This window comes from Prionailurus viverrinus, unplaced genomic scaffold (genome assembly GCF_022837055.1).
Source record: "Prionailurus viverrinus isolate Anna unplaced genomic scaffold, UM_Priviv_1.0 scaffold_51, whole genome shotgun sequence".
NCBI lineage: Eukaryota > Metazoa > Chordata > Mammalia > Carnivora > Felidae > Prionailurus > Prionailurus viverrinus.
This window is the reverse complement of record NW_025927614.1, coordinates 1,637,213-1,658,498: the sequence shown is the minus strand read 5'-3', so window position 1 is coordinate 1,658,498 and position 21,286 is coordinate 1,637,213. Positions and strand designations below refer to the sequence as shown.

Here is a 21,286-nt window from a genome sequence, read left to right as displayed (position 1 = left end):
AATGATTACACACACACACACACACACACACCTGTTAGAACTAAAAACGAATTCAGCAAAGTGCAGGAAATAAAAGCAACACTCAAAAATCAGCTGCATTTCTATAGACTAATAATGAACAATCTGAAAAGGATATTGAGCAAACAATTCAATTTACAATAGAAGCTGACAGAACGTAATGCCTAGGAATAAACATAAACCTAGGAGACAAAGACTTGTACAGAACTTGTACAGAAAACTTGTACAGGGGGCGCCTGGGTGGCGCAGTCGGTTGGGCGTCCGACTTCAGCCAGGTCACGATCTCGCGGTCTGGGAGTTCGAGCCCCACGTCAGGCTCTGGGCTGATGGCTTGGAGCCTGGAGCCTGTTTCCGATTCTGTGTCTCCCTCTCTCTCTGCCCCTCCCCCGTTCATGCTCTGTCTCTCTCTGTCCCAAAAATAAATAAAAACGTTGGAAAAAAAATAAAAAAAAAGAAAACTTGTACAGAAAACTACAGAACATTGCTGAAAGGAATTAAAGATGCAATAAAGGGAAAGGCATCCCACGTTTGTGGATTGGTGGATGTTAATACTAAGAAAGGCAATTGGGAGATGCAAAGCATCTCTATCAAAATCTCAGTGACATCCTTTTTTGCATAGCAAGAAAACTCCATCCTAAAATTCTTACAGAATCTCAAGGCTCTCTGTAGGTTCAAAACAATCTTGGTAAAGAATAAAGGTGGTTGTCTCACACTTCCAGACTTCAAAACTTACTACAAAGCTACAGTAATCAAAACAGTGCGGTCCTGGTACAAAGACAGACATGTAGACCCACAGAATAGAACAGATAGCCCAGATATAAGCCCTTGTATATACGGTCAAGTTACTTTTCAGAAGTTGTCAAGACCCAACCAGTGCTTCTGGGAAAACTGGGTATGCACATACAACAGAATGAAGTTAAAACCTTACCCAATTCCATATGCAAAAAGTAATTCAAAATGGATCACTGACCTAAATGCAAGAGCCAAAACTGTCCTGTTCTTGGGAGAAAGCACAATGAAATCTTCATGATATTGCATTTGGCAACAGTTTCTTGTATACAGTGCCCAAAGCACAGGAAACAAACAAACAAAATAGATAGATTGAACTTAACCAAAATTAAAATATTTGGTTCACCAAAAGACGCAGAATGAGAAGGCAACCTCCGGAATGGGAGAAAATTTCTGCAAATCATAAATGCTATTAGGGGTTAATATCCAGACTATTTGGAGAAGTCCTACAACTGCACACCAAACCAAACCACAAACAAACAAAAACAAACTCCAAAGAAGCAAAAAACCAAAAAACCTGGTTTAGAAATGAGCCGAGGACTTGAACAGATGTATGACCACACAAGAGCTACGAATGGGCGATAAGCACATAGGAAGATGTTCAACGTGACTGATCATTAGGGAAATGCAAATCAAGACCACCGTGAGACTCCGCCACCTGCCCAGTAAGGGGGCAACTATTACAAAGAGAAGAGAAGTGTTGGTGAGGATGTGGGCAAACTGGAACACTGAGGAGTGCTCTCGGCAGGAGTGTAAAATGGTACGAATGTGATGGGAGATAGATAGTGTGGCGGTTCCTCAAAACGCTGAAGCACAGAATCACCGTCCCACCCAGCACCTGCACTTCTGGTTCTGGACTCAACAGCACCAAAAGCAAGGACACGGAGGGACATGCGCACACATGTGTCCACAACAGCCGAGAGTTGGAAGAAAACCTCATGTCCGTCCGCAGATAAACGGAGAACAAAATGTGGTTCAGACACGCAACGGAATATCATCCAGTCTGGAAAAGGACGGAGATTCAGACACTCCCCGTCACACAGATGGCCATTGAGAGCATTAAGCTCAGTGAAAAAAGTCCATCACGAAAGGGCAAAAGCTGTATGATGCCACTTACACGGGCTACTTCGGGTGGTAAAGATCGTGGAGACAGAATGGTGGCTGCCGGGGCTGCAGTGCTTCCTGGGGACAGAGCTCTGGTTTGGGAAGACGAGAAAGTTCTGGAGATAGATGGTGGGGAAGGGTGCACAACATGAATGCACTTAATGTCACCGAACTGTGTGCTTAAAGACGGTCAACATGGTAAACACTGTGCTATGTGTGTTTTACCACGATTAGAAAAAGGAGAAGAGAAGACCCCTGTGAGGCCAAGCTTTAAGAGCAACGCCTCCTTGTCTTCTAATATTCTGCAGGGAGCCAGACTGCCCCGTGTTGCTGTTTTAATAGCAACCCGCGACGGAGGAAGTTCTAAGTGAGTTCACTCACACTGTGGAAATCTGCTTGCAAACCCAATACTGGAATCCCATTCCTCAAGGACCTTCCCGCCTCCACGGAAAGAGTACATTGGCAGTGAACTACGTGATTTTCACTGGCGCGGTTTATTTGCAAGCAGACTCTAGGTCCCGCCTGTGTGTCCCGCGCCGTGGGCAGGTGTTGGCCGCAGGTGAGAAGGCGATTGGCTCGTGGGGAGCAGATATAAATGGAACATCACCTGGAAGGAGTTTCATCATTCGATGTGCATTTTACAAATAGTCACTTTCCGAATTTACAATGTTAATTTATAATGATTATGAGGAGAAAAATAATCAGGAAATATGGATTTACTAACTTAGGGTGCCGGGTAATTTAGACTAGGGTAATACTGAATGGCTTGTGTATCTGTAGATTGGGCAGCTAGATCTAAGTCAACAAAAATAAAAAAAAAACACTTAAAAAAAGGAAAACCAGCAATGATCGAATAATAACACATAGATAAAAGCAATTTGATAACCTTTTATGGAAAGTTAAGCTGCTGGTCAGAGCTCACATTCTCATGCTCAGGGTGTTGCCTTTTTGTTTAAAAAACAGCACCAGAAAAGCTTTCTTATTGGGATTTTTAACGGTTTTTAAAATTAACATTCTTACTGCTATTAGGTAACTGAGTTATTTGTGGTGGCCAATTTCTGAATTTCTTAATGGGTTCAAACTCATTTCTAATTCATCCAACTACACACTTTTTTGTGATCAAGAGTTTACCAAAAGAAAGCAATTTTTGCACACGGAAACTCCTTCTCCACCCCCAGCAGTTCCTGCTTTATAGGAATGCAAATGAAATAACGCACACTCTTCAGCTTTCTCTGGAGTTGGTGTTGAGTGAGGGATCACACAGTTCCTAGCTGGTCAGCTCATTCCTAAATGAGTGGTTGCAAAGTTTCATTCATAGTAGGGCATTCTGAATAAATAATCTGGGTATAGTTATCAGTAGGCCCTTTCCAGGCAAATTAACAGCCCAGCTGAACTCAACATGTAATTCTATCGTAAGTGAATATTTCAAATCAGTGAAACACACCCTTGGGACCTGCTGGAGGGAGAGCTCAGAGAACTTTCTAGAGCAAATCTACCAGTGAGAACAGAAGCCAATCTAGGTCCTGGTCCCTGTACTAAGTAATGCTGGGACCAACCAAAACTGACCTTGCCACTTCCTCCAGGAAATATCTGGTCCTAAAAGAGAAGCCTGATGACTGGCAAAACAGCTTCCTCATCTTCACCCCAGCTTCCTCACGGAGACCCGTTTCCAGAGCATCGCCTCATGGAGCCCACAACCCGTCACATCATGAACCCTGCTGTGCCCGACAAGGTCCCTGCCTGCAGGGCCCACCGTACTGGTGCCTCTTGCCCCTGCCCTGCCCCATAAACAAACGCCCTGCCCTAGTTCTAGTTGGGGACGGGGCCAAGGCTCCCTGAAGGGACATCCTTGCCCACCGCTGCACGTCTTACAAACTTAACTCTGTGCATCCAAGGTCATCCTGCAGGCTTTTCTGAGAGCGGCCCTTGACGCTGTTAGTAAGGTGACTTCTAGGCACGGCCCACGGTAAAAAAAGATCACCAGTCACTTTTCTGCCGCCCCCTTCCCCATCCAAGTGCCCACATAACCTCTTGCTTTGGGTGAGACAAACAGTGAGGTTTCCCCAGGAAAAATGGGATTGTTTGGGTGCCTGAGAAGGATCAGTTTCTTTTCTTGAAAGGAGGTTGTGTCTCATGATCTCCCGACATTTCACCCGAACATTTTCACCCGAAACCGTACATTTCTCCTGAATAAAATACAACCAGTCAAAACTCTGAGGAAATCTTAAGAGAATAATGTCCTGGCAACTGAAATACAAAATAAATTTAGAAAGACATCAGACTCAGCTCTGTGGTGGAAGGTTGAAGACCAGCTTGGAGGGGTGGGGACCGGTGTTGACGCTGTACCACGAACCCGGTTCTGAGAGCTTTGGGCCCCAACGGGACTGGGCCAGCAGGCTGCCTCAGGCCCCCTGTCCAGATGCTGCCCTTCCAGTGGGGGTGGGACGTACGCCTCATTAGCTTGCACACAGAGAGGCATCTCGCGGCCCCGTGGGGGTCTCGGTCATGCCACTAACACATACACATACATATCCGAGTCTCCGTGGGAAGAACGGCCTGTCTCCGCATTTAAATTTCTACATTCACGGTACTTCCCCCCACAAAGCGAGCTCCCCGCCGCAACGTGGGGCAGCTGTGAATCTTCCGGCAGCAGCAAGCTGCGAAGTCTCTCTGGAAAGCAAGCCTCTGGAGCCTCACACGGTCCCTTCTCTTCCCTGATTTAATGAGGAGTCTATGAAATTAAGCTTCTCTACGTTTTGGTGTTAACGAAGTGCACACTTTTATGGAAGCTACAGAGAAAGAAGGCCAAGATGCCAGTGCTCAGCTCAGGAGCTGAGGGTTGTGTTTCCCAGCCAGGGTCCCCAAGAGAAGGTCTCTTTTCCTTCTGTACCTCCATGGCCATCGTCCTCACCGTGGTGCCCCTGATCCTGAGATCCCAGCCCACTCACAGCTTCTGCCCTATCACTGAGCCTGTGGGATTTCTCCCTCCAGGCCCAGGGGCTCCCCTCCCGCATGGCTTGACTTTTCTCCATGATGTGGGATGAATTGCATGGGGCCCAGATTCCTATGTTTCTATTTGGAGACAAGGGTTTTAAAGAGGTGTGCTTGGTGTCCTTATAAGAAGAGGTCTGGCCCCACAGACACAGGGGACAGGCCTCAGGAGAAACGGACTTTGGGGCACCTTGGATTTGGACCAGCCTCCAGACTGGGAGACAGTGAATCCCACTGCTTAAGTCCCAGCCAGTGGTGTTCATTGTGGCAGACCAGAGGACCATTTGGCACAAGTGGGAGAGACCCATGAAGAAGACCATTTTGTGTACGATGTGCTCATGGGTTTTGTGGCCAAACTTAAATGCTAATTTGAACATGACATAGTCTGTTGTTTTTGACTATTTTTAGTAGGACAGAGAAAAGTGGTTATTTTCAGCCCAACGGAATGAACTCCTTCAAAGCCAGACCCTGCCGCGAGCTGTGGACGGGGACACGAGGAAACCACGTCGCAGCAATCTTACACCCGACTCCTCGACAAGGAGATGTTAGATCGGTGACATCACGAAAACTGCCTCCAAACCGAAGTGTTCCTGTGACACAGCCCTCTCATTACAGTCCTAGCGTTTGGGGACCGCCTTGCATCTCAGATGTCCCGCCCCATTGGCTTTAAAAGTACACGTGTACCTGTCAGGTTCGCTGTCCCGATGCCGGTCCAGGAAATATGGCCACGGTAATTATAGTTCTTCCCGGGGTGAGGAAATGAGAACCAGCCGTAATCCTCTTATCGTGGAGCCGGAGGATTTATTCCTCAGCAAAGGAGAGCAGAGAAATTTCAAGGGCAATTTATCTAATTCTTTCCCCGCATATAATTTTTAAAAAGGAAATTTTCCCCGATGAGGAAATGTATGTTTTTAAGAGTGATTCTTTAAAGATATTGATCTCTGGCGCATTCCCTGGCCTCTGATAGACTTTAAATAATTGTCCCAATTAGGCTACAAGGTGAGTTTCTAAATCTTTCTCTCCTTGACGAGGCACAGGTGAATTTTAAACTGTTTTAATTATTTTCCCATCGTTTTTCTGTTTTCCAAAGCAGAACCATTAAGGCTTCCTTTCAGCTTCCTGTCCCACTTTTTGGGGCACACCGCCTCCCTTCCACCTTTGCTTACAGCGCCCCCAGCCTGTGCCCCTGGCCCACACCCCCCTGAGCGCACACCTCCCAGCCCTTGCCCCCTGGCCTGAGCCTCCTAGCCTGCACCCCTCAGCCCACGTCCCCCTCCCCCCACCAGCCTGCGCCCCCAGCCACCAGGGCTCACCTGTACCCTTCTCTCGCGGCTGAGCTAGCTTGACCGCCAATACACTACACGGGTGCTAACTGCCCAGAAAATGTTTCAGTAAATGGGAGCCATGGGAGAGAAATCAAACAGTGGACGCTACAGGTTGAGTGTCATGTCCCCCCAAGATTCGTATGCTGAAGCGATACCCCTGTGTCAGGTGTCAGGAGGTGGGGCCTCTGTGGGGTAAGGAGGTCGTGGGGGTGGAGCCCCCATGAGGGATTAGAGTGCCCCCTCGCCTGTTCCCCCAGGTGAGGACACAGGGAGAGGACGCTGTCTGTGACCCAGGCGGATTCACCGGACCCCGGGTCTGCCGGCACCAGGATCTTGGACGTCCAGCCTCCAGAGCCGTGAGGCCTCAGTGCCTGCAGTTTATGACCCCCCGGCCCTGTGGTCAGTTATGGCGGCCTGAGTGGACACGGGGGCCACTGGTACAAAAGACTGTAGCGTCTGACGAAGCCAGGATGAGCCTCTACCCGCTTCCCGGGCTGCGTTCCAGCCAGAGAGACGCGAGGTGATTGTGGTGGCTTCCAGACCGGGATGCAGGTTTGTGGGGCAGAGAATTACCCTGTGTGTGTGCTTCCAGTCAGTTATGAATAAAACAAGCCACAAATGTGAGTATCACTTCAATGAGAAATAGACTCACATCTGCGGCGTGCACCTGCCGAGAGCTTGCCCTGACGTGCCTTGGCCAGCAGCGTGGCTTTCCCTCATGTGCCCACAGGTCAGCCCGGACACTGGAGAAATCCCCTGGAAGCAGTGTGTGGGGCGGTGGGGAGCAGGCTGGGGGCACCTGGGTGGGGGCAGGGTGAGGTCGTGACCGAGGGGAGGGGTCAGGGTGGGTGTGGGAGCACTGGCAGGTGAGGGGGGAAGGGTGGGGGGGCTCCTGACTCGAGCGACTGGGAGGGTGACTGGCCTGGTACGCACTCCTCAGAGCTGGATGTTCATGGGGCCTTTATTCAAGTGCTCAGGACACGGTCACCACATGACTGTCCCTGTCAAGGGGACCTGCTCAGGTGAAGAGCCCAAGCCAGCAACGCTCTGGCCTGAATTAGCAGAGGGGAAGGTTTGGAGCCCCCACCCAGTCAGGGACACGGGTGGCGGCCCGCGGCAGGCGGCTGATCCGGGTTCAGTAACTTGCATTTCCATATCAGTAATGAGTCATTTTATGTCTGATTAATGAAGTGCCTTTGGAGACAACGAACAAGTGTTCTGTCTCACGTTTTACAAAAGGCCAAATGCTCCCCTCTGAACATGACTTGCTGAAAGAATTTTTGGCACAGACCCACCTTTAATGCAACTTAACTGGTTGGGCTTCATCAGTGTGTGCTCCTCGAAATGCACACTTCAGGGAGTGAGAAGACACGCCACGGTCCGGGGGAAAATGCCTGCGAGACACGTGTCCTACACGCGTGGGGCCCTGTGGCCGGAATATATCGTGTGTTCTCACTCAGCAGTAAGTAGATGGTCAAGCCGGTGGAAAAGGGGCAGTGAATCTGAACAGACACAGGGGCGAAGATGGTGGTTGTGGGAAACGTGGGGGAGACTGGACGAGGCACCTCCCCGTGCTGCTGGGGCCCAAGGATGGCCGTGCCAGCCTGGACAGAGACACAGGCTTACGTGGGGCCCGAGGACGGCCGTGCTGGCCTGGACACAGACCGTGCTTACACAGGGCCTGAGGACGGTGGTGCTGGCTGAGACGTTGACTGCGCTTACGCAGGGCCCGAGGACATCAGTGCTGGCCTGGACACAGACTGTGCTTACGCAGGGCCTGAGGACAGCCGTGCTGGCCTGGACACAGACACACGCTTACGTGGGGCCCGAGGACGGTGGTGCTGGCTGAGACATTGACCATGATTATGCGGGGCCCAAGGACCTCAGTGCTGGCCTGGACACAGACTGTGCTTACGTGGGGCCCGAGGACGGCCGTGCTGGCCTGGACACAGACCATGCTTACGCGGGGCCCGAGGACGGCAGTGCTGGCCTGGACACAGACACAGGCTTACGTGGGGCCCGAGGATGGCCGTGCTGGCCTGGACACAGACCGCGCTTATGGGGGCCCAAGGACAGTGGTGCTGGCTGAGACACTGACCGCAATTATGCAGGCCCTGAGGACAGCAGTGCTGGCCTGGACACAGACACACGCTTATGCGGGGCCTGAGGACATCAGTGCTGGCCTAGACACGAACACACGCTTACACGGGGCCCGAGGACGGTGGTGCAGGCTGAGACATTGACTGTGCTTATGCGGGGCCCAAGGACATCCGTGCTGGCCTGGACAGAGACTACACTTACACAGGGCCCGAGGACATCAGTGTTGGCCTGGACACGGACACATTGTGCTTACGCGGGGCCCGAGGATATCAGTGCTGGCCTGGACACAGACCGCCCTTACGCGGGGCCCGAGGACGGCCATGCTGGCCTAGACACAGACACACGCTTATGTGGGGCCCAAGGATGGCCGTGCTGGCCTGGACACAGACCACACTTGCGCAGGGCCTGAGGACATCAGTGCTGGCCTGGACACGGACGCATGCTTACACGGGGCCTGAGGACGGTGGTGCTGGCTGAGACATTGACCGTGCTTACGCGGGGCCCAAGGACATCTGTGCTGGCCTGGACACAGACTGCGCTTACAGGGGGCCCGAGAATGGCCGTGCTGGCCTGGACACAGAAACACGCTTACATAGGGCCCGAGGACATCAGTGCTGGCCTAGACACAGACACACGCTTACGCGGGGCCCAAGGACCTCAGTGCTGGCCTGGACACAGACCACGCTTATGCGGGGCCTGAGGACACCAGTGCTGGCCTGGACACAGACATGCTTATGCGGGGCCCAAGGATGGCCGTGCTGGCCTAGACACAGACACACGCTTATGCGGGGCCCAAGGACCTCAGTGCTGGCCTGGACACAGACCGCGCTTACGCGGGGTCTGAGGACAGCTGTGCTGGCCTAGACACAGACACAGGCTTACGTGGGGCCTGAGGATGGCAGTGCTGGCCTGGACACAGACACGCTTATGCGGGGCCCAAGGACGGCCATGCTGGCCTGGACACAGAATGCGCTTATGCGGGGCCCGAGGACGGCCATGCTGGCCTGGACACAGACACGCGCTTATGTGGGGCCCGAGGACAGTGGTGCTGGCTGAGACGTTGACTACACTTACGCAGGGCCCAAGGACATCAGTGCTGGCCTGGGCACAGACACACGCTTACGCAGGGCCCGAGGACGGTGGTGCCGGCTGAGATGTTGACCGTGCTTACGCAGGGCCCAAGGACCTCAGCGCTGGCCTGGACACAGACTGCGCTTACATGGGGCCTGAGAATGGCCGTGCTGGCCTGGACACAGAAACGTGCTTACATAGGGCCCGAGGACATCAGTGCTGGCCTAGACACGAACACACGCTTACACGGGGCCGGAGGACGGTGGTGCTGGCTGAGACATTGACCATGCTTACGCGGGGCCCAAGGACATCCGTGCTGGCCTGGACAGAGACTACACTTACGCAGGGCCCGAGGACATCAGTGCTGGCCTGGACACGGACACATTGTGCTTACGCGGGGCCCGAGGATATCAGTGCTGGCCTGGACACAGACCGCCCTTACGCGGGGCCCGAGGACGGCCATGCTGGCCTAGACACAGACACACGCTTATGTGGGGCCCAAGGACGGCCGTGCTGGCCTGGACACAGACCACACTTGCGCGGGGCCTGAGGACATCAATGCTGGCCTGGACACGGACGCATGCTTACACGGGGCCTGAGGACGGTGGTGCTGGCTGAGACATTGACCGTGCTTACGCGGGGCCCAAGGACATCTGTGCTGGCCTGGACACAGACTGCGCTTACGGGGGGCCCGAGAATGGCCGTGCTGGCCTGGACACAGAAACACGCTTACATAGGGCCCGAGGACATCAGTGCTGGCCTAGACACAGACACACGCTTACACGGGGCCCGAGGGCCTCAGTGCTGGCCTGGACACAGACCGCGCTTATGCGGGGCCCGAGGACCTCAGTGCTGGCCTGGACACAGACCGCGCTTATGCGGGGCCCGAGGACCTCAGTGCTGGCCTAGACACAGACACATGTTTACGCGGGGCCTGAGGACAGCCATGCTGGCCTAGACACAGACACACGCTTACGCGGGGCCCGAGGACGGTGGTGCTGGCTGAGATGTTGACCATGCTTATGTGGGGCCTGTGAGCACTTGGTGCACAGCGTGCCAGCGTTCTGTGAAAGTACATGGAGGACCTTCCATCCACATGACTCAGTGCCCCCGTCACTGCCCGGAGGAAGTGACGTCCTTCCCTCCACAGGCCGCAGTGTGAGCGTCCACGGCTTGCTCACCACCGCCCTGAGTGCATTCCATCAGGACAGTGGGTGAAGAAGCCTGGCTCAGCCATGGGAGGGAGGAACCTTCTGGAAGCTCAGGTGATGATTCCATTCTGGGCATTCTCGAAAAGGCAAGGTTGTAGGGACAGGAGAGAGATCAGGAGTTGGGTTGGGGGCGGGCGCTGCCTGCAAAGGGCAGGAGGGAATGTTTCTGGGCCTGGGCTGATGGAACTATTTTATATTTTGATGGTGCTTTTAAGGCTGTTCTGCTGTCAAAACTGGTAGGTCTGTGCACTGAAAGAGCCAGTTTTACTGCGCATTCCTTATACTTCAGTCAATCAGAGATTTTGTAAGAAATAGGCCAGGGCAGAGGAAGCAGCCTGCTTCTCTCAGTTTGAAAGTGTCAAAAATTCCCTGAAATGCCCCATCCCCGCACACTTGCTTCTTCAGGATGAGGGGTTTCCTTCCCATGGTGTTAAACCTTTGATAATCTCCAGAACCTCAGGAGAACAGCGTCCACTGCTCAACAGGAAGGCCCCGGGGAGAAAATCCATAAAGATAATGGGTTTATAAGTATGGATGGCAAAGAGAGTGGAGAAGCACATTCTTAATTTTTTTGGTTAATTTTATTTATTTTTATTTATTTTTTTCATGTTTACTTATTTTTGAGAGAGAGAGAGAGAGAGCAAGCAGGAGAGGGGCAGAGAGAGAGGGAGACACAGAATCCAAAGCAGGCTCCAGGCTCCAGGCTGTCAGCACAGAGCCCGACGTGGGGCTCAAACCCACCAACTGTGAGTTCATGACCTGAACCAAAGTCGGACGCTCAACCGACTGAGCCACCCAGGCGCCCCTCCAGTCATGCACTGTTTTTATTTATGTTTTATTTTTATTTTTTTACTGTTTATTTTTGAGAGGCAGAGAGACAGAGTATGAGCGGGAGAGGGGCAGAGAGAGAGGGAGACACAGAATCTGAAACAGGCTCCAGGCTCTGAGCTGTCAGCACAGAACCCAACGTGAGGCTGGAACTCACAAACGGTGAGATCATGACCTGAGCTGAAGTCGGACGTTTAACCGACTGAGCCACCCAGGCGCCCCTTTTCTGTTAATTTTAATGATAAGAAAGGAGTAACCAGGGTGAACTCCGAGGGCCATGGAAGGACCTGTCACGTAGGATTCCCCTGATGGGGCCCCTGCTGTTGGGCCCCTGCAGCAGGTGCTCATGGGGCAGAGTTTCAGTTTGAGAAGATGGTTATGACCTGGAGATGGTGGCCATGGGTCACAGCAAAGTGTGTTCAATGCCCTGAACTCTGTATGCGCTCAGAGCTGGTGAGAACAGTAAGTTTCCTGTTATGTACGTCACCTAAAGTAAATAAATAGAAAAGACTAACCCATCGGCTCCGTCGCCAGCACCAGGGAACTGACTCGCGTGAGCTCTTGCTTTCCAGAATGGCCTTTTCACACGTGTGGACCCCAGGTACCACATGTGTCTGTGTCCCCAAGGACTCCGCGGTCTCCCTCGGAGCCCACGACAGCTCTGTGACCCTGAAAAGCATCTCCCGCAGCTTCCCCTTTGCGACCTCAGGACGGCTGGGGCGTCGGGGAGACTCTTGGTCTCTTGGCTCTGAGGATCTTACCTCCTGTTTGTGGTACGGAACCAACTTCACCTTAACCATCAATTTTGGGTCTTTTTTCACTAGTGGAGTTCACCCCAGCCTGACGTCTGTGCTGTCCTGCCCGGGGAGCGCAGGGCCAGTCCCCCTCCCCCAGGCCTGTAAATGGAGCTTCTGAGGACGGAGATGATGGAGGCCGAGGTTGAGGAGAGGCTTCTGATTCCGCTGCTCTGCTGCTGGGCTGCTGTCCTCCGGGGCGTGGGGAGCCGGCAGCAGGCGGGGTGCCGAGCGGAGACCTGGCAGCGGCCTCTGGCCCAGAGCCTCGGTGATGAGAGAAGGGCCCTCTGGGCCACTCTGGGAGGTGGGGCTCCAGGGCCACCAGCTGTGGGCTGGTGGGTGGGCCTCAGTGTACCTGTCTCTCTGAGGTCACTCTGTGAAGCGTTTTCAATGGCTCCTGGCCGTGGTGAGCATTCAGCCAAGGTGAGCAGGTCAGCATGTGCGTTGGAGCCCCCCCGGGACGACCATGAATGCCATCAGTCCCTGTGCCCTCGCAGCTGTGGCCGTTGGTTGAAGCACGACTAATGTTCTCTTGTATAAATTTTCGGCTTTTCTTTTCTTCCGACGGAAGGGGTTAGGCTCCCAGGACCGAGCTCGAGCTTTTCCTCCTCAGTGTGGGGCAGGCTGGAGGCCCAGATTTGTTAGGCTAGAACTCACACCCGCTGGCTCTTGGGCGGGGGCAAAGGCACAGGAGAGGCCCAGGGGGCCCGCCGTGTACCTGAGCAGGTCCCGCAGGGGCTGAGCTTGGACTCCCGGCCTTGCGGTCAAGCTGTCTCCTAAATTCCCACAGCTGTGTGTGAACGAGAAAGGACATTTAAGCGGGGCTCCTCCCTCTCTCCACGGTGGATGTGGGTCAGAAAGTTCTGGGTGGCCCCAAGCAGCGTCACACTGCTCCACCCACACGTTCGCTGGCCTGTGAGCTCTCTCTCCAACTAGGTCAGGACGCTTGGAAATGCCACACACAGGTGAGTAACACAGAGTTCATTGACTTCTCTGAGGCCCCCGGGGGGAGGGGGCAGCCACGTCTAGTGGTTAAGTTGGTTTACCCAAGTTCACACGCAGGGAGAGACACAGGCCCACCATGCTCCAAATGGAGTATCTGTGCCCAGAGAGCACAGCCAGTGGGCAGAGGCTGATCTCTGTGCTGTAGTGCCTACAAGTCCCACCCTTGGAACGCATTAGACTTTCCCAGAATCATATCCCAGAAGGCCCCGCAAAAGCCACATCTGACTCTTCCGGACAAGTGCCCGCAGCCATGATGTGGCTGGCGAGCCCAGTGGTCTGAGCCTGGGTCTTGGGCAGACTGGATTTTGATGTAAATTGGAACCGAGGAAGAACAATTTAGGCACCACCCTTGACTACTGAGTACAGAACGCAGGTGGTTCCTGAGAGGGGAAGGAAGAAGGGGGCAGGCGTCAGGTTACAAGTTTCGAAGGCTTGGCCTTGACTCTCTGTTTTGGTCTCAAATCTGTTATTCCCTCTGTCTCCCCACTTCCTGCCACACTGTAACCCACCTCGTAAACCAGCGGGGTGACTCCTGGTTCCCATCTACCACATGAACTTGGAGCACACGGCAGCCACTTTGTCCATATCCATCTTTAACATGGTAAGTGCTCACCATTTAGCTCTCGCCTACCCATTTGAGAGGCACACAGATTCAGGAAGAACATTTGTGCAAAAAGGCATTAGCAGTTTTCAAGCTTCGGTCTGTTCTTGAAAGCAAGTGTCCTTCTGATGAAACCAATTAAAAAAAAAAATGCCCGGTTGGGTTTTTGAGAATTAATCAAGGACTGTGTGGCCTCTCGAGAGAATGTTCTCCTTCCGTGTCTCCTTCTCGGTGCCTTGGAAATTAGGCTGAGGTTAGAAGGCCCATCACAGGCTGTTTCTATGGTGTTTCTCTTTGGGCCGTGTCGACACAGGAAAGCCACACTGCTTCCGTGGTTGGCGCCGGAGCAAGATGGAGGCCGAGAGAGAGGGGGACGTGACGAATGTAGAAGGGCCGTGTCACCTTCCTGTGGGGGTTCAGCCCCGAGGGGCGACGCCCGGCGGGCTGGCAGCCCTGCCTATTAACCAGTCAGCCTGGTTCCCGGGGGGCCCAGAAAGCGACGTCCAGAACGAATCGTGTCAGCACTCCTATGCGGGGCTGGCGCTCCATGCTTTGGGAAAATAAAAATAAGTGTTCATGCCGGCGAATTGTAAAATCTGCTATTTCCTTTATTCCATCTTGTGCTTTTAAATAGACCACATTAAGCTCACCGGGGGTAGCGGCTCTGACACAGCGCGCGTCCCTCCCCGCGGAATGAAAGCAATCTGTCTGACGAGGGCATTGAGGACCAGTAATTTACTACCTCAGCTGTGATTTTAAATGCTCCCCCACTGCAGGGACGGGAGCCTTCTTTCTCTAATTACAGTGGAATCAGTGGCTCGCACACGCATGTACCATGCTGCCGTGCCCGCTATTTATAACAGTCGCGTCTCCGCCGACGTGTTCTCAATATGTCATCCACGAAGGGCTGTCGGGATCAATCCTGTCCTTTCTTTTTTCTTTATTATTTTTTTCTCTAAAATAATATCATCACTTGAAAATTCAAATACGTGCAAAACTGAAACGTAATAGGAAAATGGCACCAAGCAAAATTGAAGTCAACTCACACCCAGTTGCCCACTGGGCATCTCCCAGAATCGCGCTTTCCGGACGGAGGCCACGGTGAAACGCCAATGCCTGCCTGGGACGGGCGTCGCAGCGGCCTCTCTGCCTGGCGAGAGCTCCTGCCCCGGGTGGAGACTCCGCCAGTGTGCCCGCCGCCCGCTCTCTGCACCCCATGTAGCTTTGTGCTGCTTGCCACACCCCTCCATCTCCATGGGGCCAGCTCCTGTGGTTGGTTATCTCCTAGCACCCGCTGCGGTGTACCGGCCGCACCTCTACACACTCGACCCAGTACCTTGCAGTGGAAAGGGCAGCCATCAACGAGAGACGGAGGAAGCAGACAGATCTGAGGGGCACAGAGGGTGCTTTGGGCGCCCGAGCCTGGGCTTTCCGCTCCCACCGGAGGAGTGCTCCTGGGAGGTTGGGGGCGCTGGCCCTGCTCTGGCCCAGAACCACAGTGGTTTCCCCTCTCGTGGGTCGAGGGGGCCGTCCTGTGTCGGGCGAGTCTGATGCTGAAGCGAACCAAGGCGGTTGTAGGATTTGTGTTAGGATCCCTGAATTACTGGACATGACGTCCTGAAGGAGCCTGGAGAGCCACTCTGGCGACAGCATGGCGGCCACTGTCCCCTGTCCTTCCATCTTGGGTCTCCATCGGCTGGTAGCCCTTAAGGAGCTGCTGGGCTGCTGGCTGCCTCCCCTCTTCCCTGCAGAGCACGACGATCACAGACACTGAAGAAGCCCTGTCCCTTCGGGGTGGCACTGCAGGCCAGGCTTAACCAGGGTGTGTCTCCAGCAGAGAGCTGCTCTCACAGGAAAGAGGTCGCCAACCGCTTTAGATCCCGAAAGTCGTGACCGCTCTTCTGTTGGCAAAATGCAGTTTTCAGGCAACACTTAGTCACGTCTTGACTCCCAGTGTCCTTATTTGCTTGTCTGATTTGGAGTTATTATTTCTTTTTAGTATTATGATCTTAGAATTTGTTTTAAAAGACGCGCAAAGAGTTTTGAAAACGATGAAACTCTCAAATTTTACTTAAGCTACCTGATGATGCTTGCCAAGTTTTAAATAAAAAAATTTCTTTTCAGGGCACCTGGGTGGCTCAGTCGGTTGAGTGTCTGACTTCGGCTCAGGTCATGATCTCACAGTTTGTGGTTTTGAGCCCCGTGTCAGGCTCTGTGCTGACAGCTCAGAGCCTGGAGCCTGCTTCAGATTCTGTGTCTCCCTCTCTCTCTGCCCCTCTCTCACCTGTGCTCTGTCTCTCTCTCTCTCAAAAATAAATATTAAAAAAAAGAGTAAATTTTTTTCTTAAATTTAACGGTGGGAATGCAAACTGGTGCAACCACTATGGAAAACAGCATGGAGATTCCTCAAACAAGTAAAAATAGAACTAGCCTACGATCCACCAGTCCCCCTTGTGGGTAGGAATCCAAAAGAATTGGAATCAGGATTTTGAAGAGCTATATGCAGTCCAGCATTCACTGCACCATTATTTACAAATCTTTTAAATAGGCTACTACTATCTGTGAGCCACTGTCAGGTACTTCCAGGGAAAGAAGGATAAATAAAATACTGCCGTTCTCAAGGCAACTATAGTCCAGTAGGAAAATGTGGTCTTCTAACTGTACTGGGAGGTCACATAAGAGAAGAACAGACAAAGTGCTAAGAAAGTTCAAGGGAAGATCACGGCTACTGGAGATATTTGTAGAAGGGATCAACAATGACTTGTAAAACATGGATGAGGAGTAAACTTTAAACTTGTGGAATAAATCCAGCCCGACGAAAGAAACGGCCAAGTCTCGGAGCCGGGAATGGATAGAGCTTGGAGAAATGAGCAGAGTTTGGATGAAGTGGATGTGATTCAAGTGGGTGTGAGGCAGGGGCGTCTCGGGAGCCTGGGTGGCACAGACTTTGTCACGGGGGCAGCAGCCCAACCCGTCTCTGGGCGCCGGGCCATGGTCCCAGTAGCAGAACATGCCTGGGCCCCCAACAAACCCATGTCTGCTTGTCTCCAGCCAAGCAGCTGGGCCGTGACAACCATAGCTGCTTCCGGCACGAGCACCTGGGGGGCTTCAGCTGCCTTTCCAGCAGCTGTGCTGATGATGCACATTTGAGCCGCTATTCATGCATCTTTCCAGGTCTGGCTACCGGAAGTTGTAAGCTATAATAATGCTGACGCAAATCTACGATGCATCGCTGCGGGCCCTGCAGGGTTAACGGATGACACTGGGTACAGACCATTCAAAAACGCTCAGGTTAACCTGACACAACTTCACACTTAGACGGCAGAGCAGCAACAGAAAATCGTGACTGACTCAAAATAACGCTGAAGATCTATTCCTGTGCATGTTGTCTCACAAACGGCAGGAATCCCACTTATCTGTGTGTGCGTATGTTTATAGGAGCTCGGGAACAGCCGGGATTTATTGTAAACACGGCGTTTCAGTCTTTATTAACTCTGCGACACCATTTCGGTAAATGTTAGGACTCGTGTAGTGGGTTATGTGTAAATGATCTTTGGGTGTAAATACAGATAAAAATCGATGGAATCGATTGCTTATAAGAACTAAAGAAAAGAGAACCCATGAAGATACCCTCGCATGTCTCAACAGCCCCGCGCCAGACTGCAGAACGATCCCCAAGGAGTGGACGCGAACGCACTATTCCACAGAAGATTTCTTTCTACGGTCGGAGCCTTGTGGAAAGGTTTTCTCACATTATTATGATCTACCTCCTTGTAAAGCCTGCCCACCATCCTTCCGAAACCCCATTTCTGGATGTCTGCAACTATCATACGAAAGCAAATTGTTCCTGTTATGTTCTGCCCTTCTGGGGGGGCGGCGGGGTGAAATACAGATGTGTTTTCCGGCAGACTTCGTGCTGGCTGGTGTTTCTGTTATTGAGGCTGGTTTATGTCGTTCCCATTCTGACTTCCAGCACATGACCCATGCTTTCTGGAGGGGGAGGTGTGTGGCTTCATGAACTTACAATCTGTTTTCGTATCTAAAACTACTAACAGGATGTCACTCCATGCCTCGCCCTCACAGGTCACTCTTCAGTGGAGCAGTAGTCTGCGGCTATGGTCACTTAGATGACCACAAATCCAGTTTATTTGTACTCTTATTCAATATGCACTTCATCAGCCTGCCCTCAAAGAAAACAGTTCAGTCTAAGAGTTCAACAAACACATTAAGCATCTATTGAATGCTGGATAATAAGATCACTGAGATGAACAAGATAGAGTGTCTACACCTGAGATACTTCTTTTGAGAAAATGGATCAAACAGATCACTTCAGAGTGTCGGGTAAGTGCTGTGGTGGAGGGACGCACGGCCGGCTGGGGTGGGTGAGGGGCGGTTGAAACCATGACACCTTCATGGGAATCCTTCCTGACGGGCCAGTGGGAGAAGGGCCACCCACATAAAGGGAATTGGATGAGCCAAGTCTGAGGTGTCAGGGATGTTGATGAGAGGCAAGGGGGCCCGTGAGGACGGGTGTGAGCGAGCGGGCAGTGGCCCAGGCACAGCCTTGTCTGTGCCGCCGGGGACTTGGATCACACCGGGGGAGAGACGGTGAGGAGGTGGGACAGAGAGCATGGTGGCCGTGGCTCCAACAGCCTCTCCATTTAATAGTCTAGAAACATTTGAAAAGAAGATTTAGTTCAGCACATCTTCTCCTGAGCCAATCTTTGCCATCAGTGTTTGTATAAATATTCCTAAATGATCCGTGGGATGATCTTGCCTAGTTTTTTTTTTTTTTTCCTGTGGTTGACACTATAGCGACTGAGCTTTACTTTTGGAATATACGTCCAGCCTTTTTCGAAATCAGGAAATACTTGCTTAGTTGGGATATCTGGGGTGGGGGCGGAGCCTTGTGCCCAGAAGGAAAGGCAGGTCTGAACGCTGGAGTTAGGGTTCCATTATTTAGGGGACGGGAAAGCCGATATGGCTGAGGCTGGGAAGGAGCCCAGGAGGGGCACGAGGAGATGGGGCAGACCGTGGGGGGCGTCCCCAGCGCTCACAGCTTCTCCCCTGGGTGACGGGACCCCCCCCCTCCCCCCCGAGGGCACACAACTGACCAGACCCGGGGACGAGGATGCCGTGCGGAGCCCCAAGGGCCGTGTGGGGTCCGGTGGACGCATGTGGTGGTAGTGGTGGCTGTGCTGGGAGCAGGGCCTTGGTCCGGGTCCCCCAGGTGCCGGCTGTAGGACGGGGCGCACTTGCTCAGTGCAGGGGAGGGGCTACACCACGTGCCTCGAGGGGCTGCTCTGAGGGTCGAGGGAGCTGAACCCTGCCGGGCAGCATCCATGGCCGCCTAAGTCCCTAACCCTGGGGGCTGGGTGGATGGATGTGTCGAAGGTCAGAGGTGACTCCCAGGCTCTGAGCAAAGCAGGGCCGGGTGCCGCGTGCCAGAAGTGGTCTCTGGGAAGAGGTGCAGCGGATGCCATCCGTGGGCCTGCGGGGCATTTATGTGCCCGCGTCAGTGACGCAGCCGTGCGGCAGGGAACCAGCCCTTCCATGGCGGGTGGGGGGGGTGGGGTTCCTGAGGGCGGAGGCAAGACGCAGCAGGTGTATTTAGGGCACGGAGGAGTAGGGCTGACACGGGAAGCAGGGCCATCCCCTTCACACCAGCATGTGTGGAGAGCCGGGGAGGGACCCAGTGGGGAGGGGTCAGGCTGTGTTTTAAAGGGTCACTTTGTCTCCGGGGTTAGCATCATCGGGGCCAGAAGAGATGCGGGTCGAGAACAGCAGGGCTGTGGGGATGGGATGAGGGACGGGAGAGGCATTATGGGAACGTGAATTTATGGGCCCTGCTGACGGGGAGCGTGGGCTGGGGAGCAGGCGGGTTTGGGGCTGGACTGTTTGGTGGGTTCTGGCAGCATTCACCAGGGAAGCACTGCAGAGGCAGAAGCGGATCTGTGGCTCGGGGAGGGCGGCTGGAGGTGCCCGTGGTCACCGTGGTGCAGGGGGAGGGTAGGCCGGGGGAGTCGGGGAAGCCTGGCCGGTGAGGGACGCAGCCTTTCGCTGTCGAACCCCAGGGCCGAGTCGCACTAACATCCGCTCCTTTGTGGGGCCGTGGTCACACCTGTGTGTGTGGGCATCTCCCTGCGTAGGTCATTCTCTCTGCAGAGGGAGAGGTTCCTTCTCCCTGCCCCCCGTGCTCCTACATCCCGGGCTCTGAGCATCCCTAGCTCCAGGGGAGCATGGCTGCAAAGCAGGACGTCTGCCCCTGGGACAGCGGGCGTGGGCACCAACTGACCAGAAGCTGCAACCCAGGCTGACCCTGTGGCACAGGTGGGTGTGCTCGGCAGCACAGGGAGGGTGGCCGGCCCCACGTGGGAGGTCGGGGAGGTCTACAGGGACGGATGGCCAACAGCCCCTTTCATGGGGGGGGGAACGGGAGGGTGGCCCGGGAGAGGGGGGAAGGATGTGCCTTCGTGGGGGGTGAGTCGGTTTGCCACGGGGCTCCCAGAGCGAGGAGGGAAGGAAGCCAGGGCGGGGGTGCCCCATGCCCAGAGGTGAGCAGACTGGCCCACTGGCTGGGGTGGCACCGGGCCTGCTGGCCCCCCCACGCCAGCACGGACCTCTGCCTTAACCGCCTGAGCCACCCAGGCACCCCTCTGTGAATGTCTTAGGCTTGTTGGGTATTTTGCATAGATTTGGAGCTAAGGTTTGGAGAGAAGGAGCTGAGGAAGGGAATGAAGATGTGTTACTAACTAACCTGCTGTGTTTGTGGTTTATCTCCAGGTGTAAAGGCCACCTGGGATGAGCCGGCCCAGGAGTCGATTCTCCAGGCGACAGAGGAGGGTATCTGTTTGCTCAGAACCACAGAGTTTTGTTTCTCCTCAAATCTAGGTGAAAAATCATTGTCTGGGAGGCAGTTAACTGAGAAAAAATTCTCAGCTGCTTTGAAAACAGTGAAAACACTTTGCATTTCCAACAAAAGAGACGCCTTTTGAAGGTGGGAAATTGTCACCACATGATTAAAGAGGAGCCTCTTCAAAGGGACACGATGGGAGCCAGAGAGGGAGTTAGGGAGACCCCACCGACAGCTTGCCCAGGGCGGGTGGGATGCGGTGGGCTGAGGTCAGTGGTCTCTGAACGGCAGGCCGGCTCGGGGGACAGGACGGTGGAGGAGGACTGACTGAGGCAGCCGGGTCCCCAGGACAGGGGGGTCGCTGGCAGAGGCCCCGCCCCCAGGAGGCCCTTCCGCCGGGGCCCCTCTCACTTCCCACGAGGACACCTTCCCGGAAGGCGCCGCAGCCCTGCCGGCCACTGCGGAGGGGACAGCCACACACACCCAAGCCTTGGGCCGCTTTCTAGGTCCTGTGTTGTGGAGGCCTCGTACAACTTGCGGTTCCCACATTCGGGATGGATCAAGGCCCTGAACGAGGCCTGAAGCCGTCTGATTGA

General features: G+C 53.8%; 1 protein-coding gene and 1 long non-coding RNA gene across 2 annotated transcripts in view; one reads left to right on the top strand and one right to left on the bottom strand.

The window, feature by feature from the left end:
- The window catches only part of ADARB2 (adenosine deaminase RNA specific B2 (inactive)), a 415,526-nt gene that overhangs the window by 184,681 nt on the left and 209,559 nt on the right, over positions 1-21,286 (bottom strand). The gene's annotated exons all lie outside the window — the stretch shown is intronic.
- On the top strand, positions 13,439-20,849 carry LOC125159585 (uncharacterized). The gene is made up of 4 exons (XR_007149826.1): positions 13,439-13,837; positions 17,921-18,178; positions 19,987-20,167; positions 20,621-20,849. It is a non-coding gene; the product is annotated as an uncharacterized LOC125159585 (long non-coding RNA).